Here is a 21,817-nt window from a genome sequence, read left to right on the forward strand (position 1 = left end):
GGGAGGCTCTGGGAGAGAACAGTTGATTAGCTGGGCCGCTGGCAGACAGGAGGCACTGGCGGGGAGGGAGAGCTGCCGGCCAGTGGGTGCTAAGAACCCGCTAATTTTTTTCCATGGGTGCCCCAGCCCTGGAACACCCACGGAGTCAGTGCCTATGGTTCAGACTCTGGCTCTGCCACTGACTTTGTGTGACATTGGACAAGTCACTTAGGGTCAGATTTTCAAAGGTATTTAGGTATATAAAGATAGGTGCCTAGTGGGATTTCTTAAAAACACCTAAGAAGGTTGGGCACCTAATTCCCATTGAAATCAAATCCCTGTTGGTGCCTATCTGCAGGGCTGGCCCGAGACCAAATGGTGCCCCAGGAGAGGAGCATCTTTGGCATCCCCTATATCCATTTGTTAAATGGCTGGCTGACAACATTTTAGGAGGTTTTAGGAAAATGTAGTTCTCAGAAAGTCTGGAAGGTTCCACGAGATTCTACAAAGGTCAAGAACATTCTAGAAGGTTGGTGAAAAATGAATCCACATACAGAATACCTGAAACATTTTACTTCAAACATTCTACTTTCCCTTTTATCGCTAACAACAAAAACAGCAGCCTGAGCTCAGTGCTCCCCAAGCCTGGCATCCCAGACGGTCACCTGCCCCTAAATCTGGCTCTGCCTATCTGCATCTTTAGGTGCCTACATACCTTTGAAAGTCTGGTCCATAATCTCTCTGTGCCACAGTTCCCCATCTGTATGATGGACATAATAGCACTGCCCTAGCTCATGGGAGGTGTTGTGAGGGTAAATACATTAAAGTTTGTGTGGTGCTCAGATACTGTAATGATAAGTATAAATTCCTAGATGTATAAATCGAAGACGAACCTTTAGTCTGCTATATGGCTTCATGCAAGGCACTTGTCTATCTTGGGCCTTTGTCAACACAACTGTGTTTTGGAGTGGTTGGGAGGGGTTGGCACACTCAGGAAATAGTTAATCAGTAGCTTTCAGTAGTGGCCAGGTAGCTGCCTTCTGCTCTTGGGTTATGTTAAGTCATTGAAAGCGTTGTGATGATGTAATGCTTCTCTCTGCACTTCGTTGACTGCCTCTGTTGTTATTCAATATCCTACAGGGGAGTTGTATGGCTGGAGATCCTGAACTAGCCAGTGAACTCTAGATCTCATACTCATGATGTTGAATACAGCTATCAGTAAAGAGCAGTTATTGTTCTAATCTGCTTCTTGGCTGTTAATTAGTGTTACTTGATATACAGCAAATTGTCAACATAGCATTTTAAATAAGGAGGATACGATAGAGGGAGCAGTAAACTGTACAAAGCATACTCTATCTTATAATGGACCTTAAACCAGAGATGGGTCAGAACCAAAAAAAATGGACCTGAACTTCCATGACATTTGGGTATGACTATATCCAAATGTGAATTTTGAGGCTCAGGCAGATCTCTGCTCTAAACTTTTCCCACCATCCCCTTTCCTAATTACTGCATTCTTGTGTTACACCATGACTATAATTAATTAGCCTGCAAGAATATTGCATTTTTCTTTTTCTACCCTCCATCCGTACACAATATTTTCTACTTTCTGTCACTATGACTGTAACTATTCCTAACATTATAACAACACATTGCACTTACATGGCACTTTTCATCCCCAGATTTTTAAAATAGAGGTCAGAATTACTTTCATTGTACAGATAAGAAAACTGAGACACTAAAATTAGAACCATGGCAGTCCGGGCAGTGGGATGAGTTAGCTGCCCCAAATATGATCCTGTCCAAGACCCTAGGTACATACATACTCAGAGCAGTTAGCCCATTCCACACTTAAGAACTTAAGAACATAAGAACGGCTGTACCGGGTCAGACCAAAGGTCCATCTAGCCCAGTATCCTGTCTACCGACAGTGGCCAATGCCCGGTGCCCCAGAGGAAGTGGACCAACAGGCAATGATCAAGTGATCTCTCTCCTGCCATCCATCTCCATCCTCAGACAAACAGAGGCTAGGGACACCATTCCTTACCCATCCTGGCTAATAGCCATTAATGGACTTAACCACCATGAATTTATCCAGTTCTCTTTTAAATGCTGTTATAGTCCTAGCCTTCACAACCTCCTCAGGTAAGGAGTTCCACAAGTTGACTGTGCGCTGCGTGAAGAAGAACTTCCTTGTATTTGTTTTAAACCTGCTGCCTATTAATTTCATTTGGTGACCCCTAGTTCTTGTATTATGGGAATAAGTAAATAACTTTTCCTTATCCACTTTCTCCACATCACTCCTGATTTTATATACCTCTATCATATCCCCCCTTAGTCTCCTCTTTTCCAAGCTGAAGAGTCCTAGCCTCTTTAATCTCTCCTCATATGGGACCCATTCCAAACCCCTAATCATTTTAGTTGCCCTTTTCTGAACCTTTTCTAGTGCCAGTATATCTTTTTTTAGATGAGGAGACCACATCTGTATGCAGTATTCGAGATGTGGGCGTACCATCGATTTATATAAGGGCAATAATATAGTCTCAGTCTTATTCTCTATCCCCTTTTTAATGATCCCTAACATCCTGTTTGCTTTTTTGACCGCCTCAGCACACTGCACAGACATCTTCAGAGAACTATCCACGATGACTCCAAGATCTTTTTCCTGACTTCTTGTAGCTAAATTAGCCCCCATCATATTGTATGTATAGTTGGGGTTATTTTTTCCAATGTGCATTACTTTACATTTATCCACATTAAATTTCATTTGCCAAAACAATCACTTAGTTTTGTGAGATCTTTTTGAAGTTCATCACAGTCTGCTTTGGTCTTAACTATCTTGAGCAGTTTAGTATCATCTGCAAACTTTGCCATCTCACTGTTTACCCCTTTCTCCAGATCATTTATAAATAAGTTGAATAGGATTGGTCCGAGGACTGACCCTTGGGGAACACCACTAGTTACCCCTCTCCATTCTGAGAATTTGCCATTAATTCCTACCCTTTGTTCCCAGTCTTTTAACCAGTTCTCAATCCATGAAAGGACCTTCCCTTTTATCCCATGACAACTTAATTTACGTAAGAGCCTTTGGTGAGGGACCTTGTCAAAGGCTTTCTGGAAATCTAAATACACTATGTCCACTGGATCCCCCTTGTCCACATGTTTGTTGACCCTTTCAAAGAACTCTAATAGATTAGTAAGACACGATTTCCCTTTACAGAAACCATGTTGACTATTGCTCAACAGTTTATGTTTTTCTATGTGTCTGACAATTTTATTCTTAACTATTGTTTCGACTAATTTGCCCGGTACCGACGTTAGACTTACCGGTCTGTAATTGCCGGGATCACCTCTAGAGCCCTTTTTAAATATTGGCGTTACATTAGCTAACTTCCAGTCATTGGGTACAGAAGCTGATTTAAAGGACAGGTTACAAACCTTAGTTAATAGTTCCGCAACTTCACATTTGAGTTCTTTCAGAACTCTTGGGTGAATGCCATCTGGTCCTGGTGACTTGTTAATGTTAAGTTTATCAATTAATTCCAAAACCTCTTCTAGTGACACTTCAATCTGTGACAGTTCCTCAGATTTGTCACCTACAAAAGCCGACTCAGGTTTGGGAATCTCCCTAACATCCTCAGCCGTGAAGACTGAAGCAAAGAATCCATTTAGTTTCTCCGCAATGACTTTATCATCTTTAAGCGCTCCTTTTGTATCTCGATCATCAAGGGGCCCCACTGGTTGTTTAGCCGGCTTCCTGCTTCTGATATACTTAAAAAACATTTTGTTATTACCTTTGGAGTTTTTGGCTAGCTATTCTTCAAACTCCTCTTTGGCTTTTCTTATTACATTCTTGCACTTAATTTGGCAGCGTTTATGCTCCTTTCTATTTGCCTCACTAGGATTTGACTTCCACTTTTTAAAGGAAGTCTTTTTATCTCTCACTGCTTCTTTTACATGGTTGTTAAGCCACGGTGGCTCTTTTTTAGTTCTTTTACTGTGTTTCTTAATTTGGGGTATACATTTAAGTTGGGCCTCTATTATGGTGTCTTTAAAAAGTGCCCATGCAGCTTGCAGGGATTTCACTTTAGTCACTGTACTTTTTAACTTCTGTTTAACTAACCCCCTCATTTTTGCATAGTTCCCCCTTTTGAAATTAAATGCCACAGTGTTGGGCTGTTGAGATGTTCTTCCCACCACAGGGATGTTGAATGCTATTGTATTATGGTCACTATTTCCAAGCGGTCCTGTTATAGTTACCTCTTGGACCAGCTCCTGTGCTCCACTCAGGACTAAATCTAGAGTTGCCTCTCCCCTTGTGGGTTCCCGTACCAGCTGCTCCATGAAGCAGTCATTTAAAGTATCGAGAAATTTTATCTTTGCATTTCGTCCTGATCTAATTTCCCTTAGCATTTCATCATCACTATCACTCTCCTGGTCAGGTGGTCTATAATAGATCCCTAATGTTATATTCTTATTAGAGCATGAAATTTCTATCCATAGAGATTCTATGGAACATGTGGATTCACTTAAGATTTTTACTTGATTTGATTTTACATTTTCTTTCACATATAGTGCCACTCCCCCCCTCGCACGACCTGTTCTGTCCTTCCGATATATTTTGTACCCCGGAATGATTGTGTCCCATTGATTGCTCTCAGTCCACCAGGTTTCTGTGATGCCTATTATATCAATATCCTCCTTTATCACGAGACACTCTAGTTCACCCATTTTATTATTTAGACTTCTAGCATTTGTGTACAAGCACTTTAAAAACTTGTCACTGTTTATTTGTCTGCCCTTTTCTGATGTGTTAGATTCTTTTTTATGTGAATGTTTATCATCTGATCTGGCCCTTACATTATCCTCCTCCATCCTCTGCTCCTGACTATAACCTGGAGATTCTCTATCATTAGACTCTCCCCTAAGAGAAGTCTCTGTCCGATCCACATGCTCCTCTGCAGCAGTCGGCTTTCCCCCATCTCCTAGTTTAAAAACTGCTCTACAACCTTTTTAATGTTTAGTGCCAGCAGTCTGGTTCCACTTTGGTTTAGGTGGAGCCCATCTCTCCTGTATAGGCTCCCCCCATCCCCAAAGTTTCCCCAGTTCCTAATGAAAGTAAACCCCTCCTCTCTACACCATCGTCTCATCCACGCATTGAGACTCTGAAGCTCTGCCTGCCTACCTGGCCCTCCGCGTGGAACTGGGAGCATTTCTGAGAATGCCACCATAGAGGTCCTGGATTTCAGTCTCTTCCCTAGCAGCCTAAATTTGGCCTCCAGGACATCTCTCCTACCCTTCCCTATGTCCTACTTGCACCACCATTGCTGCAATTCTATTTTTAGTATGCTAGTTTGATCAGAGCGGGTGCCAGAAATTACACCACCAGTGTACAGTATATCTACCCTGAGGCCCCTTTACACTGCCTGGGAGTGTGAAGGGGCCTTAATGTGAGTGTAAACATGACATTTATGCTCACTTTAAGGACCTTTGACATACAGAGTGATGTAAAAGGGCCTTGGTGTCAATAAGACTCAGGCCCTAGAGTTTAAGGACATAATGAAGTTGCATGTAATTAACATACCAAACCTCTGAATCTGAATTACCCTACTTTTGACAGAATGACAACAGATCACAAACTAGCCTCATGCAAAAGTCTCTGGAGGAATCAGTTCTACTGTTCTGTGACTTGCCTTCATTTGCTAATTGCTAGTTAAGTTCTCTTAGTGATTTCTTGTCAAATGGTAAAAACTGAAGTGCTGAAAATTCTTAGTAAATGTATGTGCTGGGACTGGGTGATTTTTATTTTTACACAGTGAGATCTTTTATGAAGACTTGCTTTAACTTTGAAGATCACCTTCCTAGGGAAATGTGTCTTTCAGACATGCCAAACATTTGCTTTGAGTATGAAACTTTTTGTGCAAACAAATACTGTTTTTCTGCCTATCCAAGGCCCTTATTTATTTTCATTGCATCTACTCTCGAAACTACTGTGAAAGTATTTTATCAAATGCCTCTTGCTTTTCCTTTGAGTTTTGGTTTGCTGATTATTCATTGGGTGTATTACAGAAGCCTCTAGAGTCCCCAACCAAGACCTGGCTCAGTAGTGTTGTGAGCTGTACAGCCAAAGTAAGAGAAAATCCCTGCCCTGCCCAGTCCCCTACAATCACTCAGGCCAATTGCTGCCCCTGCTTAAAGCCTCACTGGAATCTACCACAGGTCACTGGTTCAAACTTGGCCTACAGTGGTAGTTATTGAAAGTTGGTGCAATTTTATGATGGGTTCTCAGATATGACAATGCTTAGCATGGTATAAAAGCCTGGATGGATAGACTGTTACGTGTCCCAATTGACATGAGCTCAATCAACTGTATCCATATCACATAAAACCAATATGAAAATTATCACTAATTGGTATTCTTACTGGCAATCTGGCTTGTTCACCTAAGGGACCTTCTAATCTTCCTTTGATGGCTAAAACAAAATTAGGTTATAAATGAAAAGATAAAATTTATTATATAACATCTAAAGGAGGACAATTCTTTCTTCCCCATATACACCAAGCGTGTGTACACACAGGGATGCTGGGGAGTTTGAGGAAAGAGCTCATTTATGCAGTACCCTTGTGAACAGTCACAGCAAAGAGGTCATTGGGTGAGTAGCGATGTTAGTGGTGTTGTACCAGTTCTGTGAATAAACAGGGAGCCTAATCTTCAGGTCTGTCAACTTCTTATAAGCCATAAATTCTCACCAAAACACGTCTACACCATCCTATAATACAGAGAACATAATAAAGAAAAGCTTTTCTACCTTAAGAGAGAAGTGGCCCCTACTTTGTTACACATTGCAAAGGAGTTCAAGTCCAATAAGAATGCCCAGCCAAGTTTTTTCGTTTAAATCCCTCTTCATTCTAAAGCATCAAATGCATAGGTACAGTCAAATAAAAAAACACTGTCCTCTTTGCAAAAGAGAGGTGCAAGCCCCAGGGTGATTCGTGCATCAGCTTGTCACAGTGGGTTTGCAAGTGTGTGCCTGCCTGTTTGTTCATGGATTTGGTAAGAAACATGTACTTTCCATGGAAGCTTCTATACTGCAGGCAAGAAACCATAACTCCAAGATAAGAAGTCCTACACCGAGAGAAAACATCCACCAATACACCACAGGAACTTCTGTGTTTTTATAAAACATATATTCAGTGGAGAAAAAAAAACTGTGGAGCAATAAATCATTGTAATGACCTCACCTTCTATGGTACAGTGTTTAATTTTTTTCTAATTCCATTAACATTGTTATTTTTCTAGAAGAAAAGCCTGGCAGAATTAATTTCGTTTTAATTAGAGGGATGAAGCAATGGATTTGTAGGGTTTACAGGTCCCTCAAGCTGTGTTGTGAGGATTCATAAAACTAGTTTGAGTTTACAAAAGTTTCTTCTTATTATTTACACTGTTTTTTTTTAAAGGGGAAAGAATTCAAAACAGGCTCGCTAGCTAAAGGGAGGCTTGTGCTAAGTATTGACAAAAGAGGAACTTTGGGAGTTATATAAATAACAACACATTGTTAAACTAGGCCACAGCAATTCTATGATCAGGATATGTTTGCTCTTTCCCACAAATTTTTCCAAGGTCCCTGGTGCTCAATGCAGAACTGGGTCCCAAATCTGGAAGCTCACTACCCTTCTTCCATTGGGTTTGCTAATGAGAAACTGAGAATGAGGCCAACTGTCTGCTACACCATGCAAAGTAATGCACACTGGAAAAAAATAATCCCAACCATACATACAAAATGATGGAATCTTAATTTGCTGTTACCACTCTAGAAAGTGATCTTGGCGTCATAGTGGATAGTTCTCTGAAAACATCTGTTCCATGTGCAGCAGCAGTCAAAAAAGCTAACAGTGTTAGGAACCATTAGGAATGGGACAGATAATAAGACAGAAAATATCATAATGCCACTGTATGCCCACACCTTGAATATTGCATGCAGTTCTGATTGCCCCATCTCAAAAACCGGTATGTTAGAACTGGAAGTAGTACAGAGGAGGACACCAAAAATGATTAGGGGTATGGAACAGTTTCCTTAGGAAGAGAGATTAAAAAGACTAGGACTGTTCATCTTTGGGGAAAAAAAAAGACTAAGCGAAGATATGATAGAGGTCTGTAAAATCATGACTGATGTGGAGAAAATCAATAAGGAAGTGTTATTTACTCCTTCCCATAACACAAGAACTAGGGGTCACCCAATGAAAGCAATAGGCAGCAGCTTTAAAACAAAGATAAGAAAGTACTTCTTCACACAGCGCACAGTCAACCTTTGGAACTCATTGCTAAGGCTGTAAGTCTAAGTCACCCCTCTCCCCTGAGCACCAGCGAGCACCCTGGAGTCCCCCCATCAGCACCAGCTCTTGGTCATTTAGATTCACATTTGTAAATATGTCATTAAACAGTCAGGGGCTTGCAGTGAGTGTTGTGTGTGGAAATATTAAGTGTAACAATGGCACCTGGACTAGTAAAGCAATCACCTACTCAAATGAGATGTGCTGAGAAACACCAAGAGTTGCATTGCTGCAGAATCAGGAGAACAGCGTGTCTTGTTCAAGCGCTGCTCATCAGTCGCATGTTCGGAGGGCTTGCTACTTCCAAGAAAGAATCCGCTGAAGAGGATTTATCACAGAACCACTCTCCCTCCTCCTTCTCTGTACACCATCTGCAACTGATATGCTTCTATGACCACCCCCACATTCCTATCTCAGAAACAATAGACAGATATGGCTGCAGCTGACTAGCTAGCTGATACAAAAATCAAACACCTGTGTACCACATATGCACAGCTGCAGCTTGCCACGGCTGAGCTATCTTTTACAACCCATATATTCTCCAGTTGCTTCACATAGGGTGTGTCAGTGAGTGCATGTCAGAATGTGCAGAAAGATGGGGAAACCAGTCAGAGAAACAAAGGCCATAGAATAATTTTACGAAACAGTTTTTCTTTTCATTGCTCTGCTTTTAATCATTGACCCCAAAGGCCCCCTGCAGGGAGTCATTGAGGGGGACATTTCTCAGTGTTGTTCAATGTGTATATATGAAACCAACTGGGGAATTGATTAAATGCAATAATCTGAGGGATTGGCTGTCTATGGATGATACCATACCACACATGCTGCATCTAATCCTGATTCCATCTCTGTGTTATCTCCTTGATTCATAAAGATTGAGAATTGGATGCAAGACAGCTAGTTAAGGTTCCACCCAGGTAAAGGGGTACTGTATTATTGGACAGACCTAGAAAATACATAGAGAATCGTATTTGCTCTCTAGCAGCACTGTTTAATTATCTGTATTGTACCTTGGTGCAAAATGCTATATAATCTGTTATTATGAATGAGAGGGTTTGACTTAGATGTTTAGACAAGGTATGCACTTTGGGGAGTTACTTTTGACCATGAGCAATCTATCTAGTCCATCCTTCCTACCCCTGGGAACACAGCTGTCAGCAGGAGGCAGAAGTAGCATTCTGCATATCTGAAAAACTGAGAAGCTGTGATCCCTTCTTGTGGACGCAGGCCTGCCCATAGTGATCTGCAACTTTGTGACCTCTCGGTTGGGCGACTTTAATGAAATTACATGGTTTAATGGAACCACTCACAGATTTCAGCCACTGCAAAACATGGGAGCACATGAGTTCAAATGGTGAGAATCACTGACACTCTGCAAACCTGAGTGGCTGCATGTCAGTGCTGTAATTTTAGCAAAGTCCTAAATAATAGGGACCAATTTACCAGAGGAACCATCTGCTTCTCCATGTTCCATTATGGCACCTGAAATCAGTGGGAATGGTCCAGCTGCCTGTTCTGAGACAGAACACAAAGTGGGCCACTGGCAGTGCCTTTTCCAGGGAGGACATTTGCTTTTGGGAAAAACAATAGCTGGTTTAGCAGAATATGTTGGAGGATTCCAAAATATATAACGTATTTAGTGTTCCATTTATACGCTGCCTAATGAGTGTTAATTGGTTATAAAGGACATCCAATAAATTGTATATCATTTATTTTCTATAACATACCTTGTTGACCAATAACAACTTATAAGTGTATAGAATATGCACACTTTGTATTAAAAATATGGTACAATAAAAGTTGAAAGTCTAATCTGGTACTTCATGCTATGATGCAACAAGAGATTTGAAACTACTGGAAAAACTCACTTTTTGCCTCTGTGGACTCGGCTACTGAAAAACAGACCCTGATTACTTACCTCACTCATTACTCACAAAAGATGTGGTTTGTGCCTACAGCCATCACTAGAGAAAGACGCACTGGGGCCGCTAAAAGGAAACTGCGAAAAACTGTGCTTGTGGAATAAAACTTTAAAGCTAAAAATAAAACATCAGCATTTTTCAGTGTCTGGCTGAATTTTGTCCCTGTTATTCTTATTATTCTAATGATTCTCCCTGTTATTTATATCGCTGAGCCAAGGTTTCCAGGCACGTGAGAAAGTTATTCAGAAAGCTGAAGTGAGAGATATACTTGGGACCTATTTATGCTCACTTAATAAGGCCTCTTTACACTGCTAATATGGTGTAAAGGGCTTTCATGTAATTGAGAATCAGACCCTTCCTTTAGATCCTGTAGATCCTTATGTGGTTTTACTTATTTTTTTAAATATAAACTTTCATATTGAAGTTTTGGGATGCTCCATACAGCAATTTAATTTCTGATGTAAATTCACTGAAATCAGTGGGGATTAAACCAAAGATGAATTTGGACCATTCCATTTTTAAACTAGTTTAAATATTTTGATAGTATAAAAAAGAACACTGAAAGAGCAAATGATGTCATAACAAGAATTAGAATATTTAAAGTAGATTCTTTTCAAAATTTATATGCAGGAATGTTATAGATTCTACCAAGTTTCGTGGATTTACACCTAATGATTCTCAATGACAGCATGTGGCACATTGGAGTCTGTAAGTTGCAGTCTGCATCCTCAATTTTACTAGTTAATTCCCTTTCTCTCAGTTAAAGATAATATTAACATAAGCATTTTCTGCATAAAGGCAAGATATTTTCCCTTAGTAGTTACAGGACTTTAAAATAAGTCTTTTAATTGATTTTTCAAGTAAACACTCATACATCAAATGTAAACCAAACAAATAGTCACAGTCCAAACAAATGCAAACACAACTCAATTTAACATGTTGCAACAGTCAGACAAATGTGTCTAAAGCTAGAATAAGGGCCTGTTTCTGCTCCCATTTAAATCAGTAGGTGTTTTGCCATTGACTTCAATGGGCAGAAGACTGGGGGCGTATTTAACAGTTATCTTAATGAAGAAATGTAACAAATTATGATAATACGTAATATCAATAAGGAAAATAGACACTTCAAACTGGTCATTTCTGAGAATTTAAAATATTCCTTTCAAAACTGTTGAGTTTAAGGATGTCCCAATGCAGAGGTTTTGCTAGCATCTGCAGCCAAGTTTATAGTGGACTAGGAAATACTAGAAAATGGAACAATCCATCACTGAGTATGCTTATACAGTTTATTTACCTTGAGCTAATTAACAGCCAATTAACCTTTGTAAAGGTTAGTCTGGACACTCCCCTGCCATTTGAAGTTCACTCTAGAGATCAGCCTAGAGTAAACTACAAACTTTTGTAGCCTGAATCCAGTGTTTGAGGAGTGTCCAAATTAGTCTTTATAAAGGTATTAAGTACCTGTAGTTAGGAAACACAAGCCCAGAGAGAGGGATGGAACAGATGGTCTAGAATCGTTTCCACCTGTAAGACCTGGTCTATACACAGCATTTGTACCATACCGCTTTATCAATATTAGTTTAGAAACTGGTACAGCTAAATCAGTGACATCCCCTGGTGTGGACACAGTTATACTGGGATGAAGGTGTCTTATACCAGTATAGCTTATTCCCCTACTCCCAGTATAAGCAGCTTTATATCTGTATAACTGCACAATGTCACCGATTTAACTTTATCTGTTTCCGAACAGATCTAGTTAAAGCAGTACAAAAACTGTGTTTAGACAAGCCCGTACTTCAGTGGTAAAGCAAATGGTAAAAACAGATATATACAGGGTTCAACCCAATTTATCTAAAATATTTGAAGGATATCAAGATCATTTAGCTAAATGGGGTTCTGATAATGGGGGTGGGAGAGGGAAATGATTTGGTGAGAGCAGACTCAGGATAAGAGGACTTTAAAATAAATGGAGTCATATAAGTAAAAGACACAATCTCTCTTCTACTCCCATTCCTAGCCCCTTTGTACATTAAAACAAAAAAATTGCAAATTTGATCCTGAAATCCTCCATCTACCTACAAGCCTCCCACAGCTGGTTTCAATCTGACAGTACACCAGAACTTTTCTTTCTTTTTTCCAAATCAAAAGGGAAAAATACTTGAAACAAATTTATAACATAATGATGTCTGTTCATAATTGAAATCATTTCATGCAGTTTAAGCTATTTTTTAACTCGAATACTGCACTGACATTTTATTTTAAGACTTAATTATAGGTGAAAAGGAAGAGCATACATTTAAACAGGGCACTGCTTCTTTTCTGTTCTATTTTCACAAATGCCCCCCTTTCTGTCCCCCTACTGTTTAGCTTTTGCAAATGTACATTCCCTTAATATGAGAATCTCTCTTAATGAAAAGTCATACAGGTTTTCAAAATTATTATTTTCATAGGGATATACAAACATAGATCTAGGAAACATGATTGCACATGTGGAGATATGAAAGCATTTTTTTTAAAGGCTCTCTGGAGGAGATGGCTTATATTTGTAGATATTCATAGGCTGAGTCAAACTCACACCATATATTTCATTCACATTTTTTGCTCTATAGGATGGTATAATTTCACATGAGGTTTTTGTTTTAAATTGTGTGTGAAAATGTAGTGTTAAGGAAATATTTCACGCATCTATTATTTAGAGGACCTTTACCTGAGTCCATTAAAGTCAATAGGAGTCTTTCTATGAACTTCAATGGACTTTGGATCAAGCTCTTTATATTCATCCTTCAAGAGACAATGGCAAGGCATTCTTATTGTCTTATAGATTAAGAAATCCACTGGCATGCTGGATGATTTTTAGATTCGGCAGGCATTTACGGGAATCAATCTGGGGCTGTCTCTCCCAGCTGGAGAAGATACCCAGGCTGCAGGGCCGGCTCCAGCATTTCTGCCGCCCCAAGCCAAAAAAAAAAAAAAGCCGCGATCGGCGGCAGCAGTTCAGCAGCAGGTCCTTCGCTCCTAGAGGGAGTGAGGGACCTGCCACCCCCGAATTGCCGCAGGTGCCACCCCTCTCCCTTGGCCGCCCCAAGCACCTGCTTGTTAAGCTGGTGCCTGGAGCCGGCCCTGCCAGGCTGGCGCTGATCATTAAAAGTCGAGCATAGCTGTGGCAGGAGGGGCTTGCCACCCCGAACACGTGCTTACAGTCGCAGATGGGTATGTACTCAGATAGCCAGCTCCTCCCACTGCTTGCGCCACTGTGGCTATAATCTATTTTTAATGCACACTAGCTCAATGAGAGGTAATATGAGTATGCCTCCTGGAGCTGGCAATCACTCCTCCAGCTTGAAGTGTAGACACACCATATATTTAATGGGCTAGAGCTAGAGCAGGTATGTCTCAGCAGGCTGGAAATTACAGCCCCCCCAGCTGGAAGTGAAGACAATGCTCTTAGTTTACCTGTTCTGTGCATGTTCTAAGGCACTGTAAATTGTGGGAAGTGTTTATTTGTTTCAGAAGTATCAGAATGCTCATTGTACCATTGTGACAGCTGAACTTATAAACCCTATAAAACATTGCTGATGTGCCAAGGGTTGATGGACTGAAAAAGCCTTTGCTTCAGTTTGACTTTTTATTCCTACCAATCCCCATTCACATTTCAGCAAAATTAAATACCCTTCTGTTTAGGTGCCAACATCTGATGGGAGCAGTAAAAGAAGTTAATTGAAAGCTATTGGCTGTAATACCAAGTCAAGATAAAAAAAAACGGTCATGGTTTCCTAAAAGTTCTGTAGCCGTGATATATGGTAATTTAAGACTATAAAACACAGAGACCTTGCATTCTATTCTTAGGGTTTTCCATTAGCGCTACTCTTTTTTCCATTAAAGTTACTCTTTTGACTTTTAGAGTAATCTGTCTGAATCATGGTTCTACATGAAGTGTTTCCCATCCCCGCAAAACATGCTGCTCTTACTTCTCTATTTCTTTTACAGCAGCTAGTGTGGGGCAAATACTGACTGTGGCATGACATTCCATATTCTTTATGGAAATATGCTTATCATATGGATATGGCATAACTGAGATATATTTTATGGAAAATGGGTCTTGTAAGGTATCATTGGAAAGGTTATAAGTTACTGACTGTGATTATCCAATTTGTATGCATGTATCATTTCTGTATCTAAAGTTAGGAATATTGACTATGTAACAATTACAACTGTGTGTATATTTTGGAGACACCCACCAGACAACAGACCCCACCAGCCTTGATGGGCCATTAGGAAGAAACTGCAAGGCTGTGAAGATACTAATCGCCTTCTGTCCTTCCTGGGACTTAGCTGTGACACTATTAGGTCAGATGGTCCTGTCACTTGGTATTAAACACTATGCTGGAACTTATAGTAATTTTCCACTAACAGGAGGGAGAGGTCAAGTTTGGGAAACAAAATATTCCCGCCTTATGTAAATCATATTTAAGGCTGGGGAGTAAGGCAAACAGAATTCGCCTCCGTTGCCTACCCAAGAAGAAAGACTGCTGAAAATACCTGAAGAGACAAAGGAACTAACCTGAGGGAAAAGGCAGGGTGAGTCCAGACTGAGACAGGGGTCCAGTCTGTAAGAAGAGATAACTGGAATTCTAAGCTACAGAAACTCTGAAACTTGCCTAAAAGATCATTTAGGATGAGAAATTACTTCTTGAAACCAGTCTCTTTAAGATCTTAAGCTTAATATGCGTGTTTTGTTTTATTTGCTTAGTAAGCTGCTTTGTTCTGTTTGCTATCCCTTATATTCACTTAAAATTTGCCTTTTATAATTAATAAACTTGTTTTTGTTTATTATTAAACCCGGTTTGTGCAATTTCTAACTGGGGGCAAGAAGCTGTGCATATCTTTCTTCACATTGAGGGCGAGGGGGAATTCTTATGAGCTTGCGCTGTGCAGATCTTTCTATACAGTACAAGACATACAATATACCTTTGGGTCTGCACTCCAAGTGAGGTGGGCACCTGAGTGCTGGGTCATGTCCCTTAAGCTGAGTCTTCCCCTAGCTGATCTCAGTGTCTATGTCTTTCTGCAGCTGGGTGTGGCCCTGCCTGTGTGTGTCCTAGAGGAGGCCTAAGAGCCTGGCTCAGCAAGACAGGATAAAGGGAGCCCAGGTGACAGATCAGGCAGGCTCAGTGGTATCCCAATACATCAGGTGGCACCTTAAATGGGGGGCAACCCATCACACTGACCACCCTTACAGTGAATAATACCTAACTCCACTGAAATCAATGGGACTACTTGTGGTGTAAGGGACTGCTCTGCGTGACTAAGGAGGCAGAATCAGGCCCTTAAGAACTAAGGCCCCAATTCTGCAGTTGGCAGAATGCAGACAGGCTGCTGCACCCTTGTGACGCTCCACTGAAGTTGATTGTGCACTGTCAAGTTCGGGACTGGGATCTGAGGTCCCAATCCAGCAAACACTTCAGTCAGTGGGACTAAGTACAGAAGCAAGCACTAAACCCAGTAGTAAGTGTTTGTAGGATCAGCTCCTAAGGAAGCAACTGTACAAGAAACAATTTTAAACAAGGAGAGAATTGCCTTGTTTGGGAGGTGGATGAGGCAGAGACTAGTTTGGTGGGTTTTGAGGGGGATGATGGAGAAGATCGGCATGAGTGGGAAAAGCTAGTGGAATTTACATCCTTACCCAAAGCTGTAAATGTACTTGCACATCTGTGAGTACAGCAGCAGGTGATTCCTTGAAAGGCACCTGCCTTCCCACCCTCCTGGTGTGGCCCTGACTGAGAGCAGCTCACATGTGCAGAGCTGCAGGTGTAGGCCAAGCTTCTCTGCCCTGCTCTTGTGGCACTCAGCTCAGCCTTGGATGCCCTCCTACCCCCAGCAGCACATGGCCTCTGTTGGGAGGGAGAATGAGGAATGTGACTGAAGCGACCAAGGAGGAATGGCAGAGTCAGCAAAGAAAAGAATAAAAGAGGAAAAAATACACAAGAAGGAAAAAAAAACATCAGAGAAGAAGAAATGAGAGAGGAAATGAGCAGAAAAGAGGAGGAATGGTGGTTACGATGTTAAAACATAGTGCAAAGGGATACGAGGTGTGTGCAGGGGTGCCCATCTGCCAATCCATTCCAAGGTGCGGGAACCAAAAATGAACCAAAAGTGAACTGAGTTGTTGTTTTCCTTTTAAAGTGACAGTAACACTAAAAGTGTCTTTCAATAAAATAATTATTTGTGTTACTAACAGAACAGGTTATCGAAACCAAAAGAATTTAAAAATCAAATGTACTTTTAATGATTTGCTCAATTTCTTTTCTAGTTGCACTTCGCTCAGCAGAGACACTGAAAGTAGGTTGGTCAGTTTCACTTCCCGCTTAAAATTAGATTTGCGTTCTGCTCTACTGCACTAGCAGAATGCAAATTTGTTTAGATTTTCAACATAGGAATTGTCATACTGGATGAGATTCGTGGTCCAACTAATCCAGTATCCCATCTTTGACTATGGACACCACCAGCTGCTTCAGAGGAAAGTTCAAGAAACCCTACAGATGTGGGATGAGCTGTTCCCCATCCTATTAATTTCCTAATCCCTCCACTAGTAACAGCATTTTAAGTCTTGAAACATGAGGTTTTATATCCCTTCCAATACTCTTTTTTTTAGCATTAACTATTATAACTCAGGATATTCTTGTTACCCATATAAATATCCAGTCTTCTCTGTGAATCTTGCTAAATTCTTGATCTTTACTGCCTGTGGCAATGAGCTCTACATTCTAATTATGCATTGTGTGACAAAGTATTTCCTTTGATCAGTTTTGAATTTGCCACCTTTTGGTTTCATTGAATGTCCCCTTGCCTTTATGTTGTGCGGCAGAGAGAACAGAAGCCTCACTTCAAGTGAATGATTAAAATCCAAAAATCAGCTCTTCCCTTAGAATATACTTTAATTAATAAATGCTTCCCCCATCTTTCTCTCTGGCTTTTTCATGGCTTCCCCATCATTTTTTTTTAATGAAATAAAATCTAAATTTTGAATCAATGTGACAGTGACCTTAGCCTACTTGACAGTGCCCCTTGGGCTACATGAGCTTGAACTGCTTGGGCTGCTTGACAGTATCACTTTAATTTAGTACTTCACTAACTTATCAGAGTAGAGACCAGGTATTTGGCATATGATGGAACATGAATAAATTTCTAGTCTCTGACCTGTAATAATCTGGAGCTGCCTTTTGGCTTCCCTACAACTAAAAGTCCCAATTATATCAGTGGCGAATACACTCATGAAATAAATAAGCACAAGGCACTGTTTTGAATGAGATGCAACAACATATGATTTCTTACACTAGAAATAAAGAAAAACTCTCCTCATAAATGAAAGCCACGAACACTAAAGTCCAGGTTTAGAGCTTCAAATTATTTGGAGGAGACAGTAGGCCAGATCTTCAGCTGCCCAGGAGCAGTGTTCAGGGCTGGGGTGTGCATACATGGCTTTCTTGATGGTAGTGGCTGTTCCTGGTGCTGACCAGGCACCAATTTACCCTCTAGCGTGACGTACCCTGCTCTATGTTGCGCCCGGCTGCCTTTAATCCCAGGCATGTATCTTTACAACCAGAGATCACTGCAGTGCACAGCACTCTGGCCACATCTCTTTTCCTCAGCTACACCTCCTGTGTTGGGTGAGGAGGACAGGCTGGGCAGGGGTGGCAAAGAACTACTATGCCTGTGTGTCCCTTCAGGATGCCAGCTAGGCTGGCTTTCCAGCTGCCTTTCACCAGCACAGCTGCACAAGGGTGCAGCCAAATCATAGCGGAGGAGCCAGCCCATAGACTTAAAAAAATCCCACCTATAAAACAGGCACTAACTTCAGTTAATCCTGCTCTTCTTTTCATTTCTCAGTCTCTATGCAAAATTGATAATAGGACTAAGGGTAACAGACAGTGATAAGCTCGTAACTCACAACAATGGGGCCTGTGCAACGAAGGGGCCCATATAGTGAAGGCGTGCCTGAGTTACTTGTGGGCTGCCTATTGCGTTATTCAAACTGTGTACTATCAATATCCTCAGGGGCATTACATACATTAACGTCGGCATGAACATACTGCGACTAGCCTGCATTCATTAGTTGAACTAACTGTGCTACAATTATACATTCTGCTATTACAACATATGCAGCCAAAACAGCTTATTACGATGTATCATCAGATGTTTGTGGGTGGGGTGTTGCTTGTCACTTCCTTAGGCCTGGTCTACACTACATGGTTAGGTCAATGTAAGCTGCCTTACGTCGACCTAGCTGCGAAAGTGTCTTCACTGAAATTTGGCTCCCGCCAACGTAAGCGCCTGTCTATGCCGATTTAATAACACCACCTCCCCGACTGGCATAGAATCATGGTCGATGTAATTAGGTGGATGCAGTGTCAGTGGAGACACTGCGGTGCTTACATCGACTGTTACTGGCTTTCAGGAGCTGTCCCACAATGCCTCACTCTAGCAATACAATCGATACAAGTGCTCCTGGTGAGGACGTGCACTGCCGACACAAGGAGCCGAGCATGCACACACACAAGCGATTTAATAACTGCTGTGGCTGTATGCTGACGTAAGTTAGGTCGACTTAATTATGTAGCGTAGACATGGCCTTACAGAGGCAAAACACCAGTATGAAACGTGATGCATGTCTAGGTTACACAAGAAATATGTATTCTCTTTTTCCTTGTAGACCATAGTTATAGGCCAAAAAGGAGAGCAGCTATGTAGAAAATACCATATCACCTGGCTGGTGCTGAAATATTAATTCCTGCTCTGACTAGCATTAAATCTTAACTATGGTTTCTCTCAAAATTGCCAAGCAATTCTGTCCCCTACAAGGTAGAGAGGTTGTGTGCACAGTGCAGGAAGAGGACTCTTGAAAATCTCCAGAAAGGGCCACTGCAAGATCATAAGGCTTGGGGAGGATGTAGGGTTGGTTAGAACAGCTTTCATCAGCTTGTCCTCCCACATGAAAAGAACTGCTGAAAGCTCTATAGTTACAAACGAATCCCACGGCACACACAGATGTGGCTCATGTCCCAGGAAGCAGGGCATGCTTAAGGGGTGGGACAATGAGAGAGTTTTCCAAGCCTACAATAGATACGGGTGTCCCCATGTTATTATTCATTATTTGTGTTCCCGTAGCTCCTAGGAATATGGACCAGGACCCCCATTATGCTATGTGCTGTATAAACACAACAAAAATAGAGATATAATTTGCTATAACGAAGTCTTAAAGCACTTAGAACCAGATTTCAATGAGAAATTAATACAAATTAGGTGCCTACGTGCTTTTGAAAATCCCAATAGGTGCCTAACTTCATCTTTAGACACTTAAATACCTTTAAAAATCAGGTCCTTTGATACTACCATGATGGCCACTATAGAAATGCATCTGTTGTAATAGTAAATTATTGAAGATCAGTCAAATTCTTCTAATTCACTAAAGAAACTTCACAGACAAAGACACACTGTATAATGCTGCATAAAGAATCAACAGGCACCACAGGAAATGTAATGCAATATGGGCATTCGATTTACAAACAAACAGTTTATGTCTTAATTCATCTTAACTGCTTTCAAAGGCCTTGTCCAAATGATGAATAACACTTCCTAAAGTGCTCTGCTACCCAGGGCCGGATTATGACATTCTGAGGCCCTAAACTATGTCAAGTGTAAGAGGCCCCATACCATAAAAAAATGAATTTATTATTTTCACAGAAAGGACATTGAATATATAAATACGAGAGCTTTATAGTTGTATATATACAAAGGCGAAGTTGTAAAAATAGAATAATAATGTAACTAAAACACATCTTGTAATATATGTTTGCATTATAAAAGTTTCAAATTAACATTTTCACCTATGATTTCTTAATTAGTAGATATGAAAACTTTGTATCTACAGCAACACAAAAGCAGTTACAGTTACACAGACCAGCTTATTTAATGGAAGCAGTACTACCTGCAGTATGTCTGTTTGCACATCACATACATTTTAACACTGAAATTTAAAATATTTTCGTTTGTGATTTTTGGAGACCAAAGTCATTAAGGATGTCCTCAAATGATAAGCTATGGAGTTTGTCACTTTCGATGCACAAAATAGTTAGGGCAGATGGCTTTTCTTGCAGCATTGTTGTCTGCAGTTCATTCTTGATATATTTCAGTTGCGAAAATGACCTTTCTCCTGAGCAGTTTGTTACCAGTAGACTCAAACAAAGCTGCAAAATCACTTTAAAAAACCAGTAAAAATTTTATATTATAAATATTGAGATTTATATATCTATACAACAACAAATAATATTTTTATTAATATATATATGGCGAAAACCTGTGTTATTTTACCAAGATCTTTCTGTGAAAGTTAGTGCTATTTTGTCTATGTTCTCACAAGAAAACAAGAGAGGATATATAATTTTTTTTACACTATGAATAAGGAAAACTATCCTTTTTTTCATCTGAATAAATGAAAAAACGTTTGATTAATTTTGTTAGGGAAATACAAAGTTTATCCAGACTATATATAAAATATATTTACAAATATTTATTCTCATTTAATTTTTGCTATGAAACATGAATTGTTGGGATTTGTCTTTTGCTATACTATGAAAATACAATGTATTATGCATATGATATGTGATTTTTAAGTCTATATATGAATTTTTACATAGCATACTACCTATAATAAAAAATTATCTTGCGCGTTGCAAACCTACCAAGCAGAAAACCCCAGTCTTTTTTCTTTGCATTCACTTCTCTATCCTCTGTTTCCACCAGGACCACTAATTAATCTCAAGTAAACACCTTGGACACACAGTGACAACAAGCTGTATGCGCGAAAGAGAAAGAAAGAATTTACCAGAAAAAAGACTGGTAATCTCTAGACAGGCTTTGGGAAAGTGAGAAAAACTAGCCTATATTCAAGCAAATATAATGACTATTATAGACTTTAATAGCCTATAAATCATATATGCACATAGATTGAAATAACTTGCTCACCAAGTACTCAGAATATCTGATATATACGTATATCTTCCTTCACTTCTCTCAAAACCCTTTATTTATCCTTTCGTCAGCACTCTTGATATTTACTGTGAAGGTTCCCGAAACTGACGGAGGGAAGCCAACACAAATATATCCTCCTCAAGATCCACTTGACCCAAGTCCATAAGACGATCACCTGCAAACTCAATCATGTGAAGTGGATGAAGCAGAAAGCGGCGTGCACACTAAGATACACAATTGTATCTTAGAACACACTAACACTTAATAAAACTAAGAAAAACGGGAGCGAAGGCACTATACGACTGAGCGTGCTGGACTGTAAACAAAAGATGGCGGCCTTCTGGCTATTACCAGCCACTCTTGGATGAGTCCCATACGAGAATGAGTTTGGCAGGATTGCTTCATGACACTGCCGTGTCCGTCCTCACATTTTTCCCGATTTTATCGGCAGTGAGATTATTTATTTATTTAAATAGGTTATGAAGGCACGGTCAGAATTTTACCAGTAGCAGCTGGCCAACAGAAGGCTGCCTTAGGAAACTGATAGACTTACTCAT

At 40.3% G+C, this 21,817-nt stretch overlaps 1 protein-coding gene across 1 annotated transcript in view; it reads right to left on the reverse strand.

The window, feature by feature from the left end:
- The window catches only part of LOC112105748 (potassium voltage-gated channel subfamily KQT member 1-like), a 582,419-nt gene that overhangs the window by 126,828 nt on the left and 433,774 nt on the right, over nucleotides 1–21,817 (reverse strand). The window lies entirely within an intron of this gene.

Source organism: Terrapene carolina, unplaced genomic scaffold (assembly GCF_002925995.2).
Source record: "Terrapene carolina triunguis isolate 2854851 unplaced genomic scaffold, T_m_triunguis-2.0 Scaffold112, whole genome shotgun sequence".
Lineage (NCBI taxonomy): Eukaryota > Metazoa > Chordata > Testudines > Emydidae > Terrapene > Terrapene triunguis.